Here is a 24,620-nt window from a genome sequence, read left to right as displayed (position 1 = left end):
GAAAAAAAGGGCAAGTTAAATCTGGAAGATGAAGAGCTGGAGCCTGGATAAGGGCCAGTTGGAGTCTCTGGAAGGGTTTGGTAACAGGATGGAGAAAAAGGCATCCTTGAGGTCTAGAACTGAGAAATGGGAGGTTCCTGGAGGAATATTAGACAGAAGGGTGGGAAGATTAGGGACAACTGGATAAAGAGGAACAACAGCAGAATTAATGAGCCGGAGGTCCTGAACCAGATGATAAGTTTTATTAGATTTTTTAACAGCAAGTATAGGGGTATTAAAAGGAGAAGAGGTGGGGCAAAGCAGCTTCTTCCTTAAAAAGTCAGAAATAATAGAAATAATAAAAGTCCCTTGAGGGTCTGGGAAGAGAGAGGGTACTGAGCTTGGGTATTATACTTGGTGGGGTCCTGTAACTGAATAACAACAGGGGAATGGTGTTTAGCGACGGAGGGGTTTTGGGTGTCCTACACCTGGGGGTCCACCTGGGAGGGTGGTAGAGGAAAAGACACATTAGTGTCAGAAGGTTGGGGAGCTAGGAGAAGGAGGAGCAGCATCACCGGCAAGTCTGGAGCAAGGTGAATGGGAGGAGCAAAAGAAATGGAGGCTCCTACCTGAGTTAAAAATCCCTTCCCATGAGAGGTACTGGACAAGTTGGCATAACTAAAAATGAATGAGTGAGATAAATGCCTCTAAACACACAATTGAGTGGTGGAGTCTGTTGAGGTAAATAAGGCTGCCCCCTACCCCATCAATAGGGGAGCTAGAAGGAGAGGTAGGCCCCCCAAATTCCCTCAGAACTGAATACGTTGCTCTGGTATCCGAGAGGAAGGAAATCAGCCATCCTGACACCGTGATAAATACCCATGGCTCCTGATTACAGATGGCAGTGGTCATTGGGTTAAGGGAGCCAGGGCACCTTCAGTCATCCAGGGCCAAGCCCAATAGGTCAACTTGGGAATTCTCTGGGTCCAATGTTTCTATGCCACTATGCGCACGAGGACAATCTACTGACCAGTGACCTTCCCTCTGACACCTTGAACAAGGTCTCCTAGGACTAAGATGAGGATTAGGGCATCCTCGGGCCCAGTGACTCATTTTATCACATTTGAAACATGGACCTGGCGGTCCGCGCAGCCCGGGAGGCGGGGGAGCAGAACAAGTGGCACGGATCAGGAGGTCTGTCACCTAGGCCAGTCCGGCGGCTGTGGTTAGCACGTAGCAGTGATTGCAGGCTTTGTCATTTCTCGCATGGTACACTTTAAATGCTGCCTCTAGGACTTCTGCCTGCAGGGTTAAGGGGCCTTTCTCCAAACGCCTAAGCTTGGCTCTAATGTCTGAATAACACTGATTAAAGAAGTGAGTCATTAATAACTGCCTGCCCTCGGGGGTTTCTAGATTGAGGTTAGTGTACTGTAACAGAGCCTTTGTAAGGTGTTCCAAAAATGCAGAAGGATTTTCCTTCATATCCTGAATAATCTCTGAGAGTTTACCATAATTTACTGGCTTGAGGGCAGCCTTACGGAAGCCTGCAAGGAGACAAGTCAAAAATCGGTCTCTGGCCAAAATCCCATCTGGATTGTTGTATTCCCAGTGTGGTTCTTGTTCTGGGACTGCCTCTGCTCCAGGAGGGTGGGAGGCAAGAGTCTGGTGAACCTCATCTGCATGTTGTCTGGCCTGCTCCTAAACTCACCTGTGCTCCTCGGGAAGTAGGTTATTAGGTAGAATCATAAAGATGTCATGGAAAGTGAGATTATAAGACTGAGTAATATATTGGAATTATTTTATGAAAGTGGCAGGATTAGACATATAGGAACCCAGTAACTTTTCTATATGGGAGAGTTCTGATAGAGAAAATGGAACGTGTACCCTAACCAATCCATCTATGCCAGCCACCTCTTGCAACGGCAGGACAGTGGCAGGCCTGGCTTGGTTAGGATTAGGTTCCATGGCAGCATGTGAACGTGTGAGCAGAGGAGTAAAGGAAGGTGCCAGCGCAGGGTGGCTGCCACCAACAGGCACCGGAATGGAAGGGGAACCCGGCGGGGCTTTGGAAGACCCAGGAGGTGGAATGGGACGGGAGAGGAATCCAGAGAGGTTTCTCGGAACCTGCGGGAAGAAGAGGAATATGGTGAGGCTTCCGGAGACTGGGCAGAGTGAGAAGAGGATTTAGGCAAGGTTTCTGGAGACCAGGAAGAAGAGGGTTTAGGTGAGGTTTTTTTTTTTAGACCAGGCATAGCGGGAAGAGTGGGAGGAAGAATTTGGTGAGGCTTTTGGAGATCGGGCAGACAGGGAGGATGTAGATTTCTGAGGCCGGTGGAGGTTCGTTCGCAGGGTCCATAGCAGAAGTGGAGGGTTCTACAGAAGCAGATGGCATAGCTAGAAACAGGTGCGCAGGCGAGCAGTGAGCAAGGACAGAGGGGTCAACCTTAGAGCCTACATAGACAAAAGCCTGGATATATGAGAGTTCTTTCCATTTGCCTGTATGCTGGCAGTAATTTGACAACTCCCGTAAAATGTCGAGATCAAAGGTGTTGTTAGGCGGCCATTTACAATTCCCCTCTAAGGCATATTGGGAACATTTTTTTGAACAAAGATGGATATGCGTGGAGGTCTGTAAGTAAGGCATTAAAGCGTGAGGCTGCAGGGCATCCAAAAGGCATCAGTGAGGAGGCAGGATTGATAGTCTTGGACAACTTGCCCCCCATGGTCAAGACCATGAAAAAAAAACCGCAAAAACAGCGGCACCTCAAAACCTACAACAAGAACGGCTTCCCGTTTAGGCGAGATGCAGATCGGTGTGAACACCCAAGACCACGTGGAAGAGCATTTTCTGTCCGCGGGTGGGGTGCTATGGCCTAGCTGGATTTGGGCAGGTGATCCAGAAACCAGGGAGGCCGGGCCGCTCTGAGCGGTGGTATGACAAAAGGAAAGAAGAAAAAGGAATGAAAAAAGAAAGAAAGAGGAAGAGCTGAAGGATCCCGGGGCCTTCAGCTGCAGGTAAGTTGGAGGCTGGCCACTGGCCATGCTGTCCCAGACACGAAATTAATGGAGGGGAGCAAATCGAAATTGAATGCCAGCCAAGGGAACAACCAAGGTCCTGAAGACCCGCATTTGGCCAAAATGGGAACACTCACGATTAGAAGCCGGTGTTGTTCGGAGGGGCCATGCTCAGGCAGATGGAACACGTGGGGTGTTGTTGAGAAGATCCTCAGTTACGATTTTTTTCCCAGAAGTCGGAGCTCAGAGAAATGAAAATTAAAAATGGAATGAAGAACTCTTGGGAAGTTTTGGAAGGGTACTATGATGAATACAACTTAAGGAGTTTATTTTATTCTTATAGATTTAGAGGGTTGGCTTCCATGATGGTAGGGTGGACATATCTGACAGCAGGTAGCTAGCCCTGCAGAAGTACATTTTTTAGTAGAAGTAATTTTGTGATTTCAGGAATGGTCTAATATCTCAAAGACACATGAATAAACTGAAAACCATATATTAATGTTGATAAAATGGCAAAGATAACTATCCTAATTTTGGTGAAATAACTCTCAAGGACTTATCATGAAACCTAAAGGTTGGACTGTGACATAGCATACAAATATCGGTATAAATTTCTCCACACTAATACTTTTAAAGTCCTAAGACATGCCTTTGTCAGCACTCTGATTAAACCTTAGAATTAGTTTTGAATAATATGCCTCAAGTCTATTTTTCCATAAACTAGCTCTTGTGTAAGATGTAGTTTTTAAGACTGGTGTTACATAAGAAAATCCACCCATTTAAATTTAAGTGTTTCCATCTTCGATGTTGCCAACTTTTGAATATTTTTTTCCAAGGCAAATATTTTATCTCATTTATATTTGTAATCTCAACCTTCACAGTGACTTTTAGATACTTAAAAATATGTTAAAATACTATTTTATGCCTCTATGTGATTTCCTTTGGATCTTAGTGAGCTTTCAACCCCGAGGCATGAATTTTTCTTCTTCATCCAATCACCTTCACATTTTAGTGGAGTAAGATGGCCTTCTGTCTTGACATCCATGAGATCTACCCATCAGCAATTCAAAATCAAACATTTTACACATACTTGAAAATTAAAAATTGATTTGACTCAGTATTTTCTTGGCAGTCCCTACTTTTATATTCTGTTTGCTGTCAAGTTCAGTGACAGCTGTGGGTATGCTAATTTGTTGTATCTGCCTGCTTGAAATTTTTCTCATTGTGTAATAGAGTTTATTGTAGCCTGAACAACCCACTTTGTAATAATAATTTGCATTTCTAGGGTACTTAAATTTCTTTTTCTTTATTTTTTTCCATTCAAAAATTTACACTTCCTCCCCTTCTCCCATTCCCCTCCTGCTCCCCCACTCACCCTCCTTCCTCACTCTCCCTCCTTAAGAGAAAGCAGAAAACCCTGCCCTGTGGGAAATCCAAGGCCCTCCCTCCTATATCCAGGCCTAGGAAGCTTTGCATCCAAATAGACTAGGGTCCCAAAAAGCCAGTACATGTAGTAGAAAAAATCCCCGTGCCTTTATCAATGGCTTTTCAATCAGCCCCCATTGTCATCCACATTCAGAGAGTCTGGTTTGATCACATGTTCATTCAGTCCCAGTCCAGCTGGCCTTGTGGTTATCATGAAAGGTGACGTTTCTCTGATTTCCCTCTCTGCTTCTCTATACTTTGTGTACGGCTAAGGGCTACAGATTTTTTTTTTGAGTTGATCTTGTACCTTGCTACATCAGTGAAGGTATTTATCAGCTGTAGGAGTTCTTTGGAAGAGTTTTTGGGGTCAGTGATGTACACAATCATATCATCTGCAAATAATGAAAGTTTGACTTCTTCCTTTCTGATTCCAATCCCCTTAATCTCCTTATGTTGTCTTATTGCTATTGCTAGAACTTCAAGCACTATGTTGAAGAGATATGGTGAGAGAGTGGACAGCCCTGTCTTGTTCTTGATTTTAGTGGAATGGCTTTGAGTTTGTCTCCATTTAATTTGATATTAGCTGTTGGTTTGCTGTATATTGCTTTTATTATATTTAGATATGATCCTTGTATCCCTAAACTCTCCAAGACCTTTATCATAAAGGGGTGTTGAATTTTGTCAAATGCTTTTTCAGCATCTAATGAAATGATCATACGGTTTTTTCATTCAGTTTATTTATATGATGGATTACATTGGATTACATGCATCACATTGATAGATTTTTGTATGTTGAACCAGCCCTGCATCTCTGGGATGAAGCCTTCTTGATTGTAATGTATTTATTTATTTATTTTATTATTATTTTTTATTTTTATTAAAAATTTCCACCTCCTCCCTGCCTCCCATTTCCCTCCCTCATGTCCACTCCCCTTCCCCTCCCTCTTCAGTCCAAAGAGCAGTCAGGGTTCCCTGCCCTGTGGGAAGTCCAAGGTCCTCCCCCCTCCATCCAGGTCTAGGAAGGTGAGCATCCAAACAGACTAGGCTCCTTCAAAGCCAGTACATGCAGTAGGATCAAAACCCACTGCCATTGTCCTTGGCTTGTCAGTCATCCTTCATTGACCGGGACGTTCAGAGAGTCGGCTTTGATCCCATGTATTTCAGTCCCAGTCCAGCTGGCCTTGGTGAGCTCCCAATAGATCAGCCCCACTGTCACAGTGGATGGGTGCACCCCTCATGGTCCTGACTTCCTTGCTCATGTTCTCCCTCCTTCTGCTCCTCATTTGAACCTTGGGAGCTCAGTCTGGTGCTCCAATGTGGGTCTCTGTCTCTATCTCTGTCTCCATCCATTGTCAGATGAAGGTTCTATGGTGATATGCAAGATATTCATCAGTATGGCTATAGGATCGGGGTATTTCAGGCTCCCTCTCCTCAACTACCCAAGGAACTAGCTGGGGATATCTCCATGGACACCTGGGAACCCGTCTAGAATCAAGTCTCTTGCCAACCCTAAAATGGCTCCCTAAATTAGGATATATACTTTCCTGCTCCCATATCCACCCTTCCTCCATCCCAACCATCCCATTCCCCCAAGCTCTCCCCATCCTCCCCTTCTTACTTTTCTCTCCCCATCTCCCCTTACCCCCATCCAACCCCTACCCCTAAGTTCCCAATTTTTGCCCGGCAATCTTGTCTACTTCCAATATCCAGGAGGATAACTATGTTTTTCTTTGGGTTCACCTTCTTATTTAGCTTCTCTAGGATCATTAATTTTTTTTGGTTTGTTCTTGGATTCAGTTTGCCAGTATTTTATTGAGAATTTTTGCATCGATGTTCATGAATGAGATTGGTCTGTAGTTCTCTATCTTGGTTGAGTCTTTGTGTGGTTTTGGTATCAGGGTAACTGTAGCTTCATAAACAGAGTTTGGCAATGACTCTTCCGTTTCTATTATGTGAAACACCTTAAGGAGTATAGGTATCAGCTCTTGGAATTTCTGGTAAAATTCTGCATTGAAACCATCTAGTCCTGGGCTTTTTTCGGTAGGGAGGTTTTTGATGACAGCTTCTATTTCCTCACAACTTACAGGTCTATTTAAATTGTTCATCTGGTCTTCATTTAATTTTGGTACATGGTATTTATCTAAAAACAAGTCCATTTCTTTTACATTTTTCAACTTTGTGGCATAGAGGCCTTTGTAGTAAGACCTAATGATTCTCTGAATTTCCTCAGTGTCTGTTGTTATGCCCCCCTTTTCATTTCTGATCTTGTTAATTCGCACATTCTCTCTCTGCCTTTTGATTAGTTTGGATAGGGGCTTGTCAATCTTGTTGATTTTCTCAAAGAACCAGCTCTTTGTTTAATTGATTCTTTGTATTGTTTTCTGTGTTTCTATTTTGTCGATTTCAGCCCTCAGTTTGATTATTTCTAGTCTTCTACTCCTCCTGGGTGAGTCTGCTTCTTTTTTTCTAGAGCTTTCAGCTGTGCTGTTAAGTCTCTAATGTGAGCTTTCTCCATTTTTTCTTAATGTGGCACTTAGTGCTATGAACTTTCCTCTTAGCACTGCTTTCATAGTGTCCCATAGGTTTGGGTATGTTGTTTCTTTATTTTTGTTGAATTCAAAGAAGACTTTAATTTCTATCTTTATTTCTTCCCTGACCCAGGGGTGGTTCAGTAGTTGACAGTTCAGTTTCCATGAGTTTGTAGGCTTTCTGGGGGTAGAATTGTTGCTCAATTCTAACTTTATTCATGGTGATCCAATAAGGCACAGGTGGTTACTAAAATTTTTTTGTATCTGTGGAAGTTTGCATTGTTACCAAGTATATGATCAATTTTTGAGAAGGTTCCATGAGATGCTGAGAAGAACATATATTCTTTTCTGTTTGGGTGGAAAGTTCTATAGATGTCTGTTAAGTCCATTTGATTCATTACCTCAATTAGTTCTCCTATTTCTCTGTTAGGTTTCTGTCTGGTTGACCTGTCCATTGGTGAGAGAGGAGAGTGGGGTTTGATGTGTGCTTTGAGTTCTAGTAAGGTTTCTTTTACATATGTGGGTGCTTTTATATTAGGGGCATAGATATTCAGGATTGTGACTTCATCCTGATGAATTGTTCCTGTTATGAGTATAAAGTGTCCATCTCCATCTCTTCTGATTGATTTTAGTTTGAAGTCAATTTTGTTAGATATTAGTATATCCACACCCACTTGTTTATTAGGTCAGTTTGATTGAATAACCTTTTCCCAACCCTCTACTCTGAGTAAATGTCTGTCTTTGTAGTTGAGGTATGTTTCTTGTAAGCAGCAGAATGTTGGATTCTGCTTTTGCATCCATTCTCTTAACCTGTGCCTTTTTATAGGTAAATTGAGATCATTGATATTAAGTTATATTAATGACCAGTGGTTGTTAATGCTGGTTATTATTATTTTTTTGGTGGTAGAGTTTGTGTGTTTCCCTTCTTTGGGTTGTGCTTGTGGAGGGTTGTTAGATGTCCTAGTTATTATGGGTGTTGTGTTCCTTTGGTTGTGATTTTCCTTCTATTACTTTCTGTAAGGCTGCGTTTGTGGCTACATATAAATTTGTTTTTATCCAGAAATACCTGTTTTATCCATTGATGTTGAAAGAAATCTTGGCTGGGTATAGTAGTCTGTGCTTGCATCCACGTTCTCTTAGTTTCAGCAGCACAACTATGCAAGACCTTCTGGCTTTTATTGCTTCCATAAAGAAGTCAGATATAATTCTGATAGGTTTACCTTTATATGCTACTTGACCTTTATCCATTGCCACTCTTAATATTCTTTCTTTATTCTGTATGTTTTGTGTTTTTATTATTATATGATGAGGGGATGCTTTTTTTGATCCAGTCTATTTGGTGTTCTCTTGCTTCTTGTACTTTCATAGGAATAGCTTTATTTTGGTTGGGAAAGTTTTCTTCTATAATTTGTTGAATATATTTTCTGAGTCTTTGAGCTATAATTGTTCTCCTTCTTCTACCCCTATTATTCTTAGGTTTGGTCTTTTCATGGTGTCCCAGATTTCCTGAATATTTTGTGTTAAGAATTTGTTGAATTTGCTGTTTTCTTTGATCAATGAGTTTATTTCCTCTATAGTATCTTCAGAGTCTGAGGTTCTTTCTTCTATCTCTTGTATTCTGTTGGTTATGCTTGTCTCTGTAGTCCCTGTTTATTTACCCAGATTTTCCATATCCAGCCTTCCCTCTGTTTGTGTTTTCTTCATTACCTCCATTCCAGTTTTCATGTCTTGAACTGTTTCCATTACCTGTTTGATTGCCTTTTCTTGGTTTCCTAGGGTACCTTTGAGGGATTTATTCATTTCTTTAAACTTTTTGTTATTCTTCTCATCCATTTCTTTAAGGGAGTTTTTCACATCCAGTTTAAGGGACTCTATCACTTTCATAATGTTACATTTAAAGTCTATTTCTTCTACTTCTTCTGGATTAGGGTGTTCAAGTCTTCCTGTTGTATGTTTGCTGGATTCTGGTGTTATCATGTTGTTTTTCAGATTGTTAGAGGAATTCTTGCATTGGCGCCCGCCTATCTCTTCCTTCAAATGCTGTTAGGAGAGTCTTGGCAACATGGTCCAATCTTTGCTGTGGCTACCTGTGTACTTGGGGGTTTTTCTTGGTCTGCCCTCTCTTAGGTCCCCTCAGCACTGGAGTTTCTCAGATCCTATCCACCCTGGAGTAGGCTGTGGTGGTGTATCCCTCTGGAAGGATGGATCTCCTGGCACAGGATCAGGGCCACTTGCTGTCCAGGGGCCTTGCAGACAAAAGGGTGTGCTTGCTGGGTGCAGGCTCAGTGGGACAAAGAATCTCCTTCAGCAGTTTCCCTCACCACTTCATCCCCAGACCCTCAGCCCCAAAGCAGGCTGAGTTGGGGGATCCTATGACCCCACAGATGGAAAGGGGTGCTTGGGAGCAAGCTGGGATATGAGAAGAAGAGAGAGGCAGTAGCCGGGGAGAAGTCCCTGCTGAATGACCCAAAATTTAAGGGAATGAAGGGTGCTTGAGCTCCATTGCCGGGGCATCTGGCTGGCTACCAGTCAGGCACACACTCATCCCTCTGGAAGGACGGATCTTCTGGTACAGGATTAGGCCCACTTGCTGGCCTGGACCTCACAGACAAAAGGGCGTGCTTGCTGGGTGCAGGCTCAGTGGGACAAAAAATCTCCTGCAGCAGTTGCCCTCACCACTTTGTCCCCAGACTCTCAGCCCTGAAGCAGGCTGAGTTGGGGGATCCCATGACCCCACAGATGGAAAGGGGTGCTTGGGGGGCAAGCTGGGATGGGATAAGGAGAGGCAGTAGCCAGGGAGAAGCCCCTGCTGAATGACTAGAAAGTTTAGGGGAATGAAGGGTGCCTGAGCTCCCTTTCTGGGGCAGCCGCTGCCGGTTGGGCACACACTCACCCTTCCAGAAGGACGGATCTTCTGCAGAACCTAAGTTTCTAAGGCATCTTCCCATAACTATCCCTAATGCTTCTAATTATACAGGGTGTCAAGTAGGGCACTTTCTCAGTATTTACAGAGTTCCCCAATAAATGAATGACTTAAAAACATAGTTCCTACTCTAAAACTTTTTCCTATTTTTAATTATTTGTTTAAAACCTTTTGATGTGTATAGATTGTATTATGGTCATACTCACATTTCACTACCCTCTCTTAAATCACTGCTAGACTAGCTGATCCAATTCTTCTTTCCAAATAGTCCTCTTCCTACTTCCTTGACTTTTCTGTACAGGTCTTGTGCAGGTGGCCACAGATGTAGTCGTGATTAAAGTGGCTGCATCATTTCCAGAGCATACCATTTTATAGCATTATTTTCTATCCTATGACACTTAACATATTTCCACCCTCTCTTCCAAATTGTTCTCTGTGTTCTGCAGAGAATGAAATAACTGTCTCACTTAGGGCTGAGCACTCAACAGTCACTTATTCTTAGCAAACAAATCACCGTTTAACCACAATCAACTGCAAAAAGAAGTTTCTCTGACCAAGACAGACAAAAACATTAGTCTACAGGCATAAACATTAATATTTCATAGGTGGTTTGATTATATGTTCATTTAGCAAAATCAGTAGTATTTTGACCTCTATGGCCTATGATTTCCCCAGTCAGATTTATAAGACTAGTTATGTGTTCCCTCCTGTAGAGGGGGCCTCAACTTCAATCAGAAATCAGTTGACCATTACTTTAATAACTATGCCAACTGTTGAATGAATTGACACATCTTGCCTGGTGGGTCTGTATTGTACTATTCAGAGTCCATTACTGGGAAAGAGATTTGGTGACTTGCTCTATCCCCCAGCAGCTAACATAGCACCTCCTAACATTATGAATACTTGCCTGAAGGAAAGTGGCTTCCATCTGGGCTCTAGCTTGTCTCTGTGTCCTGTTTTCAAAGTGTGTCAACAATCAGATTTCACCATCTAGTTCTGGTAGGCAAACCAATGGAATAAACTGTGTTATTTTGAGATCCTTTGGGGGACTTCCTGGCAACAATTCACAAGGAAGTATCCCACATTTGTTTCTAAGGCTTTCAAGAAAATGCCATTGTTTCTGGGAGCAGCATTTTCCACCCATGTAGAGTGCTTTCATTTAAACTTCTAAAAAGATATTTTCAAGTTGCTATGGTGGCTTGAATGATAACAGCCCTCACAGCCTCATACTTTGGTTATTTGGTACCCAGTTGGTGGAACTGTTTGAGAAGAATTAGTAGGTGTGGCCTTGTTGGAAGAGATGTGTCACTAGGGGGTGGGGCATTGAGGTTTCAAAAGTCAACATCATTCCCAGTTAGTTCTCACTCCTTCATAACTGTGAGCTCTCTCAGTTACTGCTCCATTGCCATGGCTACCTGCCTGCTTTCATGTTCCCTGCCATGATGGCCATGGACTCTAACCTTTTATGTGTATGTGTGTGTTCCTGTATGAGTTTATGTGAACTGAATGCATGTATGTACCCTCAGAGGTCAGAGGAACTCTGGGAACACAAACCAAGTCATCCACAAGAATGATAAACACTCTTAACTGCGGAGGAATCTTGCCAGACCCATTTCTAACTTTTTGATACTTCTAAATTTTCATGCAGTGGCAGTATTGTGCACACAATATTATTGAGCCTTAAATGTACGTCATGTAAAAACTCATACTCAAATAAAGAAAAATGACAAGTATGAGACAAAACAAAATAACTTTTAAGTGAAAGAATGAGGTTTATTTTGAAGGAAGTTGACATTTTCCAACATCCCCTATCAACTATCTTGACTTTAAAAATTTTTTAAAGTGAAGGTCAAACTTTCTAGAAAGCAAATCAATGGCTCTTGCTGAAAGCTGCTAGATACAGCATGGAACCATATGATTAGAAATATGCCTGAGGCATATTTTGCAAATGTTGAGCACCTTGGCTGATTGATCACCAGCAACCCACGTATTTCAGCCCCACTGTCTATGTAAAAATGCAATGAAATATTACTCAGAAAGCCCTTCATAACTCAATTTTATAGATCGAGAACAAAACCTCATTATAACTATGTATCTGGACTATCTAAAACAATGAAAATAGATTCTTGTTTAAAATAGGAAAATTGCTACCAACAGCTAGAGACAGAATATGCAGCCTTTACTTTCATATTGGGCCCCTCAGAAACTTAATCACATGTTATATTATACATCTAATGACATACCTAGGAAAATAATGAGCAGTCTCTGAAAGGTACACATTGTTTTGAAAAATCAAACTGATACATATACTTTAAAGCAGTGGTTCTCAACCTTCCTAATGCTGCAACATATTAATACAGTTCTTCATATTGTGGTGACCTCTAACCATAAAATCAGTTTCCTTGCTACTTTATAACTGCAATCTGCTACTGTTATGAATCATAATGTAAATATCTGATATGCAAGATATATGATATATGAACCCTGTAAAAGGGCTATTGGATCTCCCAAAAAGATAGTGGCACATGTTGAGAACTAAAGCTTTAAATTGTAGAAAATGACTACTAAGAAATGGAAAAGAACAGTATCTAGAATGAATATTGGGTTTGATGAAACTTCAAAGAATTCTAGTTATAATCTCCTTGGTATTGGTTAGACACCAGGAAAGGAATCTTTTGGGATTCAGAGTTTCCTATACAATGCTGTCACTTATTTTGGAGGCCCTAAAAATGAAGAGCATTTATGCTAGAGCGAGCCTTTGAGAACTTGGTATGGCAGCTTTGTCATGACTAAACCATGCAAGAGAAGCATCTTTTTGTCTGTAAGTTTGTACAAAATATGTGAAATAAGTTTTTTCAGACCAGTGAATTTATTTGAGAACAATCAAAATCAGTCTCCACTTTTTCATGGCTTCACTTTTTAGAGCTTCAATGAACTTTCATTTGAAAATATTGATATTTGGTTTGATTTTTTAAAAGAGAATAAATGTAAATAATCTTTTACATAATGATGTAGTCATAAAACTGTTCTGTTGGTTATTTTAAATTATGTCTTACACTGTATAATTTATAAATTAAGCTATACTATAGGCCTGCATGTATAAGAAAAAGTATACTAAATGTAGTCATCAATTAGTAGCTATAGGGAATGGTTCCAAACCTCTACTGATGCCAAAATCCCAAATGCTCAGGTCCTTGATATTAAGTACCATAATATTTCCATAAAATTTGTGTACATCCTCCCACAAAGTTTACATTCTCTTAATTACTTAGACTATTTGGCACAATGTAAATGTCACCATAAATAGCTGTACTATAAAGGTTTTGGAGTAACAAAAAATAGCAACAACTAGACATATTCAGCAGAGGTATAGTGCTTTTGAGGTTTTCATACATGAGTACTATAATTGAAACATTTTAGCCATGCCTATCACCTCTCCACCTCCTTCAATATTAATCCACTCCTCAGATTCACAGTTTCTTCAACAATTGTGACATAGATAGATAGATAGATAGATAGATAGATGATAGATAGATAGACTGATGGACAGATGGGTGGGTGGATACATAAATACGTACATACATACACACATAAAAAGTTTCTGAGTGTTGCCTATCAAGTGGATTTTCTTTGGAGAATACTGAATCTACTCTCTTGGTAGCTGTTAATTGCCTGTTACTCTCTTGCCTGTTGCTCTTCATCTAGGGATGAGGTCTTATGAGATTTCCTTCATTCACATTGGCATGTGAACTGGTGTTGTCCAAAAAAAGCATGGGATGATCTATTTCAAGGCTTCAAAGTAAGTAATAGCCAATATTAAGAAATTCAGACAGAAATTTCTTTTCAAGTTGACAGAGAAATAAGGACATTTCAGGACATGCACAAACAAAAGCAGTTCAAGATCATTACAGTCAGTACAGCAGAAGATAACTGAAGGAATACTACACACATAAGAAGAAGACAGACAGATTCAATCATGTGAGTAATGGAAAGAATAAATGTTGTGGGAGGAATATATGAATGGATGACAGCTAAGAAAGAATCTATCATATTAGGAAAATATCTCATTAACACTAGCTTCAAAAATACCAAAGAATATGTGAAATCAAGAAGGTGAAATAGCACTACAATAAATCTTTCATTTATTAAAATACAAATCTTTCATGTACATTTTAATAGATAAAGCTTGCCTGAAGGTCATTGCAAAGCAGCCACACTAGTCAGCCATAGAAGCTAGGCAGTGGTGGCGCACACCTTTTATTCCGGGAGCCACAATAGTCAGCCTGGCAGTGGTGGTGCATGCTTTTAATGCCAGCACTAGAGAGGAGTATAAGGCAGGATGAGATAGGAACTTGCTCTTTCAGTCTGAAGATTTCATACAGGTAAGAATTCTCTAGTGACTTTGCAGATTTGTTTCTCTAATCTTCAGGTTGAACCCCAATATCAGTCTTCTGGATTTTTATTATTTGTGCAATATTTGATGCCCAATGTTTGGGGTACAAATTCATGAAAAAGCTACTGGTATAGGCTGAAGCTGCACGTGAGGCTCCTGTCAGAGCTGCACAAGGGCTCTTGTCACACTTGGCTAGGCTTTTTCTTTTTCCCCAAGCCTCTGAGGGAGTTTGGAATTTTCCAGTTGTAGCCTCTCTGAAACACTCTCCAGCTGCCACCCAAACTCCATAAGCACCTGGGCTCCAAATGTCACAGGATTCACCTGCCCTAGACTGGCTGGCTCTGCCTTCTTCAGGCAGCCCACCACAAAGTGATTTTTCTGAACCCCCATGCATTTTTCAGATAGCCCCTTCTCTCTCTCTCCCTCTCCCTCTCTCTCTTAACATCTTGGATTGTGGGCTCTCTATGAACACCCTTCTTGGGATGCTGCAGAACTAGGTAGCTGCCTTGAAATCCAGTCAGGCTTTTACTGTTCTACGTAGCAGCAATAAGCCTCACATGTACGTAACATTGTTGGTAGATTTGGTAAGACAATTGGGAATTCTTAAAGGGAGGAATTAGTTAGAAGGGAAAGATTTTTTCCCATACTAAAAAATGGGAAAAAACATTACAATGGAGGGATTTGGGTCTCTGTATGATAATAAGCTGGACAGTTTGAAAATGGAATAATTAAATAAGAACATATCTAACTTAGATGGGATTTATGTAATGTCAATTGTAAACATTATCAGATTTATCATTTTTGTCTTATCATTAAAAAAGTTGGTAACTCTGAGTGCTAATATACAGGCCTTAGAAAAACCTAATAAAACAGATCACAGAGAAATTCAAGTCCAGACAGAGGAGTTTAATGGTGTGCCAATTTCAGCATTGCAGTATATAGAGAGGAGCAGCCTAGGGTTTTCACACAACCTTACAGTAACCTTACAGGAAATGCCAAATGGCAGAGGCTGTGTAACAGCTAACTGGACTTCTGTGCCAATATTAGATTTAAGAATATTCCAGGAAGCAATAGTCTAATGTGACATGTTTTCACCTTTTGTGAAGCAAATGTTATCTCAGGGTCAGTTTGTAATAAAATTTTCCCAAAAGACTGGATAGAATTGGTAAAAAAGGCATTTTAGAGCCAGGTCCACAACAGTGAAGTATGTGATTCACAGAAGAGGCTAAGATAATTTAACAACAAAGTAATGCTAGAGATAAGGAAATCTCCCAAAATCAAATTTTTGGAGGAGACTATGCTACTATAGAAAGGTAATCAGAACATGATGACCACATCCTGGATTTATGCCACACAGCAGCATTGATTCTTGGGGCAGAAATAGAGAATTAGGAAAGAAAATTGAGTTATTTACTAAAGTTATGCAGACCACAAATGAAGCCTTTACAGATTACTTGCAATGATTGACTTAGGGTGAGTGTGCATGCACCTGCCCAGCCAGAGGGGAGTGCAGGGCACCTCCAGCTCCTTCTGCAGGGGTTTCTTGGTTCCACAGGATCCTCCCCTCCCCCGAAGTTTGCCCTTTTGTCTGCGGGGTCCTTGTACCTCCAAGAGTCCTGTCCCTGTGCTGAGGACAACCTTTCAGACTGGTGAGTGGGTGCCATCCCGGGGCAGGGCAGAATGTATGGGGAAGGAGCACTGGGACCCTTCAGCTCCTGCTGCAGGGGCTTCTTTGTTCCACATATCCGTGCCCCCCCACAAGCCTGCCTTATTGTCTGCGAGGTCCTTGACCCAGGAACAATGCCTACTTCTGCACTGAGGCTATCCACACAGAGGGGAACAGTTCCTGCTCCTGCACTGAGGAGATCCACCCAGAGTCAGTCACAGCATAGATCGGACCAAGATGCCAAGACTCTCCTGGCTGTATTTGAAGGAAGAGATGGGCAGGCATCAATGCAAGAATTCCTCCAACAATCTGAAAGGCAACATGACAACCCTAGATTCCAGGGATCATTGAACAAAAAGACTTGAACACCCTATTCAGAAGAACTAGAAGAAATCGACTTTAAACGTAACATTATGAAATTAATAGAGGACCTTAAACAGGATGTGAAAAAAACTGCTGTAAAGAAATGGGGAAGTCAAACAAAAAGGTAGAAGAAATAAATAAATCTCTCAAAGATACCCAAGAAAACCAAGATAAAGCAATCAAACAAGTAATCAAGACAGTTCAAGACGTGAAAAATTAAATGGAGGTAATGAAGAAAACACAAACCGAGGGAAGGCTGGATATGGAAAATCTGGGTAATTGATCAGGAACTACGGAGACAAGCATAACCAACAGAATACAAGAGATAGAAGAAGGAATCTCAGATGCTGAAGATACTATAGAGGAAATAAACTCATTGATTAAAGAAAATAACAAATCCAACAAATTCTTAACAGAAAACATTCAGGAAATCTGAGAAACCATTAAAAGACCAAACCTAAGAATAATAGGGGTAGAAGGAGAAGAATTATAGCTCAAAGGCCCAGAAAATATATTCAACAAAATTATAGAAGAAAACTTTCCCAATCTAAAGAAGGTTATTCCTATGAAGGTATAAGAAGCATACAGAACACCAAATAGACTGGATCAAAAAAAAGCATCCCCTCGCCATATAATAATCAAAACACAAAAACATACAGAATAAAGAACGAATATTAAGAGTGGTAATGGAAAAAGGTCAAGTAACATATAAAGGTAAACCTATCAGAATTACACCTGACTTCTCAATGGAAACCATGAAAGCCAGAAGGTCTTGGATAGATGTGCTGCAGACACTAAGGGACCATGGATGCAAGCCCAGACTACTATATCCAACAAAGCTTGCATTCACCATCAATGGAGAAAACAAGATATTCCAGGACAAAAACAGATTTAAACAATACGTAGCCACAAACCCAGCCTTACAGAAAATACTAGAAGGAAAACCACAAACCAAGGAAGCCAATAACACCCATAAAAACACAAGCATCTAACAACCCTCCACCAGCACAACCCAAAGAAGGGAAACACACAAACACTACCACCAGAAAAAAATAACCAAAGTTAGCACCCACTGGTCATTAATATCACTTAATATCAATGGACTCAATTCACCTATAAAAAGGCACAGGTTAAGAGAATGGATATGAAAAAAGGATCCAACATTCTGCTATTTATAAGAAACACACCTCAACCTCAAAGACAGACTCTACCTCAAAGTAAAGGGTTGGGAAAAGGTTTTCTAATCAAATGGTCCAAAAAAAGTGGATGTGGCTATACTAATATCTAACAAAACTGATTTCAAACTAAAATCAATCAGAAGAGATGGACACTTTATTCTCATAACAGGAACAATTTATCAGGAGGAAGTATCAATCCTGAATATCTATGCCCCTAATATAAAAGCACCTACACATGTAAAAGAAACGTTACTAGAACTCAAAGCATACATCAAACCTCCCTACCAAAAAAAAGCCCAGGACTAGATGGTTTCAATGCAGGATTCTACCAGAACTACCAAGAAGAGCTAATACCTATACTCCTTAATGAATTTCACAAAATAGAAAACAGAAGAGTAATTGCAAAACTCCTTTTATGAAGCTACAGTTACCCTGATACCAAAACCACACAAAGACTCAACCAAGAAAGAGAATTACAGGCCAATCTCACTAGTGAACATCGACGCAAAAATTCTCAATAAAATACTGGCAAACCAAATCCAAGAACACATTAAAAAATATCCATTATGATCAAGTAGTATCCAAAGAAAAATAGGAACAAGACTGAAATAACATCGGAAAACCAGAATAATATAAACAAGAAAGCACATACACACACACGCACACACACACATGCACATGCATTTAGATTAAAGCCCCACTATGAAGCAAATATGGAAATAATTGAAAAACACTATGTCTGTTTCATTTGACTCATTTCCAATCTATTAATGAGTCAGAGAACTGGTAGTTCTCAAAAATTTGCTCAGGGTAACTTAGTGATAGAGTACTTGGTCACCGTGCATGAGGTTTAATCCTTAGCCATCCTCCTTTATTAGTTTCTTTTCCTGGTGCTGGGATAAAATACTCTAACAAAGGCAACTTAAGTAGAATGGCTTATCTAGTTTACATTTTCAGGTTTTAGTTTATCATGGCAGGGAGGTCACAACAGTAGGAGCTTGAGAAAACTAGCTACATTACAACCACAAGCAGAAGAAGAGAACAATAAATGCATGCATGCCTTTGCTCATCCTACTTTCTCCACTCTTATACAGTCTAGGATCCCTGCCTAACTAATGATACTACTAAAAGTGCATAGATAATTCCACCTCAATTAATATAATCAAGATAATACTTCAGGAATGCCCATAGACTCATCTTCCAGGTAATCCTAGATTCGGTTGAGTTTACAATTAATGTTAACTATCACAGTACCCTAAAGAGAATACACAAAATGTATTTATTCATACTTGTAATATGCTTGTAAATTTTTTTTCAAACCATTGCATACTGGGAAAGGCTTATAAAATCTGCAGCCTTAAACAGAGACAGCTTTGTTTTGTGTGAAATTAATACAGTTTTGCAGTTTTCCTTTCAAAAATAGAAATAACACATTTTATGGAACATTATATAAAAAGCTAATTTATTAAGAAAAAAGTAGTTCCCCATTGTCACTCAGGAAATGAGTAAGGTCTATAATACAAAATAGCAGAGAAGATACACATAAACTCTATACTCTATTTGATAAATCTGTTTTCCAAGGGGACATGGTTTAATACATCTGACAGTATTATATACCTATACTTGAACAGTTCAGTAAGTGGATAGCAGATAGGTGGAGCAAATTCTTTCACAGAAGTTACAGAGAAGCAAAGAGCAGAAACTAGAATAATCCATACAGCAATGTATTAGATTTGACAACATCAGAATGAAGCCACATATACCTTAATATAAATACAGATGGCTCCATATAGAAATATTTGTAAATAAGTATATATTGATTAGCAGTGCGATTGTGTAGATATAACAACACTTCAATATCAGTAAGCATACATAGAAGAAAATACTTTGACTTATAATATTACTCTCCAATAAAAGAATCTAAGATTTCTTAGAAAAATGCTTGATAATAGAAGAACTGTGTCAAGATGATCTTGTAGCTTATTGTAGTGAGAAAAGTAAAAAGTTGTCTTAATCATTATTCTATTTCTGTGAAGAGACACCATGACCAGCTCTTTTAAAAGAAAGCATTTAACTGGGGGTTTGCTTCCAGTTTCAGAGGTTTAGTCCATTATCCTCATAGTGGGGAGGATGACAGCATGACCGCATTCTGATAGTCACTAGAGTAGTATCTAAAAGCTACATCCTGATCCAGAGGCAGAAACACTCTGGGCTTGGCAAAGGGCTTTTGAAACCTCAAAGCACACCCCTGGTGGCACACTTCTTTCAACAAGGCCACACCTCCTAATCCTTTTAACGCTTTTAAAAAGTGCCACTCTCTGGGGACTAAACACTCAAATATGTGAACCTATGGAAAGCATTTTTATTCAAACCACCATAGAATTGCTATAAATAAAGGAAGATTCATGTATAAATCTTTTATTCAGAAGAATCCTGCATATTGTATACAAAAATTGTGCCCTTCCCCCTGTGGTTTACTGTCCCAATCTCTAGGTTGGACTGTGTATAGGTGTTTCCTTCTCCAATATTATCAAACTGAAGGGGAAAAGAGTATAACTTTACAGTGAAGAATTTGTATTAGATGAAGAAATGTTGTCTTAATTAAGGTTTATTTTGCTGAGAAGAGACACCATGACCACAGCAACTCTTTTGCAGGAAAATATTTAATTGGGACTCACAGGTTCAGAGGTTTAGTCCATTATCGTCATGGAGGAAGCATGATGGCACACAGGCAGACATGTTGCTGGAGAGGTAGCTAAGAGCTCTACCTGTGAATCCACAGGCAGTAGGAAGAGAGAGTGACACTTGACTTGACTGGAGCTTCTTAGACTTCAAAGTCCACCACCGGTGACACATACTAACAAGACCACACATACTACGACAAAGCCACAACTCCTAGTCTTTTCAAATAAGACCACACCCTATGAACCTATCAGGCCGGTTTCATTCAAATCACCGCCATCTGTGATAAGGCAAACACATAACATGCATTCTTGATCTGATGTGACAGAAATGTATCACATTTCTGCTGCCCTCTCCTAAAAATTCTACAATCTCAGTTAATCTAATCTTGAAAATGAGCAGACTAATGCTAGCTGTGGGACATTTTTCAAAATTCCTGACCAGTATTGGCTGGAAATGTGAATGTCATAAAATGCAAGTCTAAGACACTGCCATACTCAAGAGTTTCCTAAGAAAAACTAAATACAATAGGCTATCCAGGACATGAGTTGTAACAGAAAAAAATACTATGGAAAACTTAGAAAATCTGAATATGTGGACATCAGTATGTAATAATCAGTATCAATATTAGGGCAATAATGTTGGCAAAAGTTTTATTCCAATATATGATGCTAATAAGAAAAGAAATCCCATGAGCATAAGAAAATTGTTTTTACAGTCTTTGCAGGTCTTCTGTAATTTACAATGATTCTAAAAGAAGGTGTTGTTTAAAACTGATATATACTCATTTTAAAAAGATGGAGCAGATATGCTTTTCTCTATTTTTTTGTTTAGGCAGAGGTGTAAAATGTTGGAACTGTGGATAAACTTAACACAAGAGAAGCGAAACATTTGGAAACATAGATGCAGATAAACAGGAACACTGGAGACAACAAATCACTGTTTGTAGAGGAGTTTCTTTTTCCCCTGTAAAGCACAGGATAGGTACCAAAGCTGGACTAAAGATGCACTCAGTAGAGAGACCTTGACAAGCATACCTTTATCCCCCACCCCCCCTACACAAAATACATGAGTACTGGGAAGCTGGCAGGCAACACAGAAATGCCCATTAGTGTATGAGAAAACAACCTCAAGTAAAGTATTTTTTCATTCTAAATATAGAACTAGAAAATATTGATAGATATGTGTATGTTGAACCAGCCCTGCATCTCTGGGATGAAGCCTACTTGATCATAATGGATAATTTTTCTAATGTGTTCTTGGATTCGGTTTGCCAGTATTTTGTTGAGGATTTTTGCGTCGATGTTCATGAGTGAGATTGGCCTGTAATTCTCTTTCCTGGTTGAGTCTTTGTGTGGTTTTGGTATCAAAGTAACTGTAGCTTCATAGAAGGAGTTTGGTAATGACCCTTCTGTTTCTATATTGTGGAATACATTAAGGAGTATAGGAATTAGCTCTTCTTGGAAGTTCTGGTAGAATTCCGCATTGAAACCATCTGGTCCTGGGCTTTTTTTGGTAGGGAGGTTTTTGATAACCTCTTCTAATTCTTCGTGACTAACAGGTCTGTTTAGATTGTTCATCTGGTCCTGGTTTAACTTTGGTATATGGTATTTATCTAAAAAAGTGTCCATTTCTTTTATATTTTCCAATTTTGTGTTGTACAGGCTTTTGTAGTAAGATCTAATGATTCTCTGAATTTCCTCTGTGTCTGTGGTTATGTCCCCCTTTTCATTTCTGATCTTATTTATTTGTGTGTTCTCTCTCTGTCGTTTAATTAGTTTGGATAGGGGTTTGTCGATCTTGTTGACTTTCTCCAAGAACCAGCTTTTTGTTTCATTGATTCTTTAGACTGTTTTCTGTGTTTCTATTTTGTTGATTTCGGCCCTCAGTTTTATTATTTCCAGTCTTCTACTTCTCCTGGGTGCATCTGCTTCTTCTTTTTCTAGAGCTTTCAGGTGTGTTGTTAAGTCCCCAATGTATGCATTCTCCGTTTTCTTTAAGTGGGCACTTAGTGCTATGAACTTTCCTCTTAGCACTGCTTTCATTGTGTCCCATAGGTTTGAGTATGTTGTCTCTTTATTTTCATTAAATTCAAGGAAGAATTTAATTTCTTTCTTAATTTCTTCCTTGACCCAGGTGTGGTTCAGTAGTTGACTGTTCAGTTTCCATGAGTTTGTCGGCTTTCTGTGGGTAGCATTGTTGTTGCCTTCTAACTTTAATCCGTGGTGATCAGATAGGACACAGGTGGACACTGATATTTTTTTGTATCTGTGGAGGATTCCTTTGTTTCCAAGTATGTGGTCAATTTTTGAGAAGGTTCCATGAGCTGCAGAGAAGAAGGTATATTCTTTCCTATTTGGGTGGAATGTTCTATAGATGTCTGTTAAGTCCATTTGCTTCATTACCTCCAATAATTCTCTTAATTCTCTATTAGGTTTCTGTCTGATTGACCTGTCCCTTGGAGAGAGAGGTGTGTTGAAGTCTCCTACTACTAGTGTGTGTGGTTTGATGTCTGCCTTGAGTTCTAGTAATATTTCTTTTACATAAGTAGGTGCTTTTATATTGGGGGCGTAGATATTCAGGATTGAGATGTCATCCTGATGAATTGTTCCTGTTATGAGTATAAAGTGTCCATCTCGGTCTCTTCTGATTGATTTTAGTTTGAAGTCAGTTTTGTTAGAAATTAATATGGCCACATCTGCTTTTTTCTTAGGACCATTTGCTTGAAACACCTTTTCCCAACCCTTTACTCTAAGTAGGTGCCTGTCTTTGTGGTTGAGATGTGTTTCTTGCAAACAGCAGAATGTTGGATCCTGTTTTCGTATCCAATCTTTTAGCCTGTGCCTTTTTATAGGTGAATTGAGCCCATTAATATTAAGTGATATTAATGACCAGTGGTTGTTTACTCCAGTTATTCTTATTGCTTTTGGTAGTAGAGATTGTGTGTCTCCCTTCTTTGAGATGTGCTGGTGAAGGGTCACTAGATGCCTGGGTTATTGTAGGCAGTGTTGGCAGTGTTGGATTCCTTGGGTTGCGATTTTCCTTCTATTACTTTCTGTAGGGCTGGATTTGTGGCTACGTATTGTTTAAATTTATTCTTATCCTGGAATGTCTTGTTTTCTCCATTGATAGTTAACGATAGCTTGGCTGGGTATAGTAGTTTGGGTTTGCATCCATGGTCTCTTAGCTTCTGCAGTACATCTATCCAGGACCTTCTGGCTTTCATAGTTTCCATAGAGAAGTCAGGTGTAAGTCTGATCGGTTTACCTTTATAAGTTACTTGCCCTTTTTCCTTTGCAGCTCTTATTATTCTTTCTTTAACCTGTATATTTTGTGTTTTGACTATTATATGGCGAGGAGATGTTTTTCTTTGATCCAGTCTGTTTGGTGTTCTGTATGCTTCTTGAATATTTAAATGAATATCTTTCTTTAAGTTGGGAAAGTTTTCTTCCATAATTTTGTTGAATATATTTTCTGGGCCTTTGAGCTGTGACTCTTCTCCTTCTTCTATTCCTATTATTTTTAAGTTTGGTTTTTTTTATTGTGTCCCATATTTCCTGAATGTTTTGTGTTGAGAATTTGTTGGCTTTGCTGTTTTCTTTGAACTGTTCGTTTATTTTCTCTATGGTGTCCTCAGCATCTGAGATTCTTTCTTCTATCTCTTGTATTCTATTGATTATGCTTGTTTCTGTAGACTCTGCTCGTTGACCTAGAACTAGAAAATAAACAGCTTTCGAATGCATAATTATTTTTAGGCAGTAACTACTCCCATGCAGCCAAAAATATTATAGTTTTACAGCAAGTAATGCCAGAAAATACCTTGAAGACAGGCAGCCTGAACTTTAATTTATGCCCAGCTATAAGGAAGTGCTATATTACTCATTTTTTCTTACTATACAAATTAGCTTAAACAAGCAACATCTTATGAAGAAGAAATGTTTGTTTTAACTCACAGGTTTGAAGGCTTCAGATCGTGATTGATTGACCCATTCTTTTGGATCAGTGGCAAAGCAACATCATGTAACATCCATGTACTTGCAAATTTCAAGATGTCATTTTTTTTGAACCACTGAATAATACTCCGTTGTGTAAATGTACCACATTTTGTTTATCCATTCTTCGGTTAAGGGGCATCTAGGTTTCCAGGTTCTGGCTATTACAAATAATGTTGCTGTGAACATACTTGAGCAAATGTCCTTGTGGTAAGATTGTGCATCCTTTGGGTATATGCCAAAGATTGTTATTACTAGATAATGAGGTAGTTGATTCCCATTTTCTGATAAACGGCCATGTTGATTTCCAAAGTGGATGTACATGTTTGTATTCCCACCAGAAATGGAGAAGTGTTCCCCTTACTCCACAGCCTCTCTCAAGCTATTTTTGGTGTTTTTGATCTTAGCCATTCTGACTGGTGCAAGATGGTATCTCAGATTCATTTTGATTTGCATTTCCCTGATGGATAAGGATG

Source organism: Microtus pennsylvanicus, chromosome X (assembly GCF_037038515.1).
Source record: "Microtus pennsylvanicus isolate mMicPen1 chromosome X, mMicPen1.hap1, whole genome shotgun sequence".
NCBI classification, from domain to species: domain Eukaryota; kingdom Metazoa; phylum Chordata; class Mammalia; order Rodentia; family Cricetidae; genus Microtus; species Microtus pennsylvanicus.
This window is presented reverse-complemented; position numbering follows the sequence as displayed.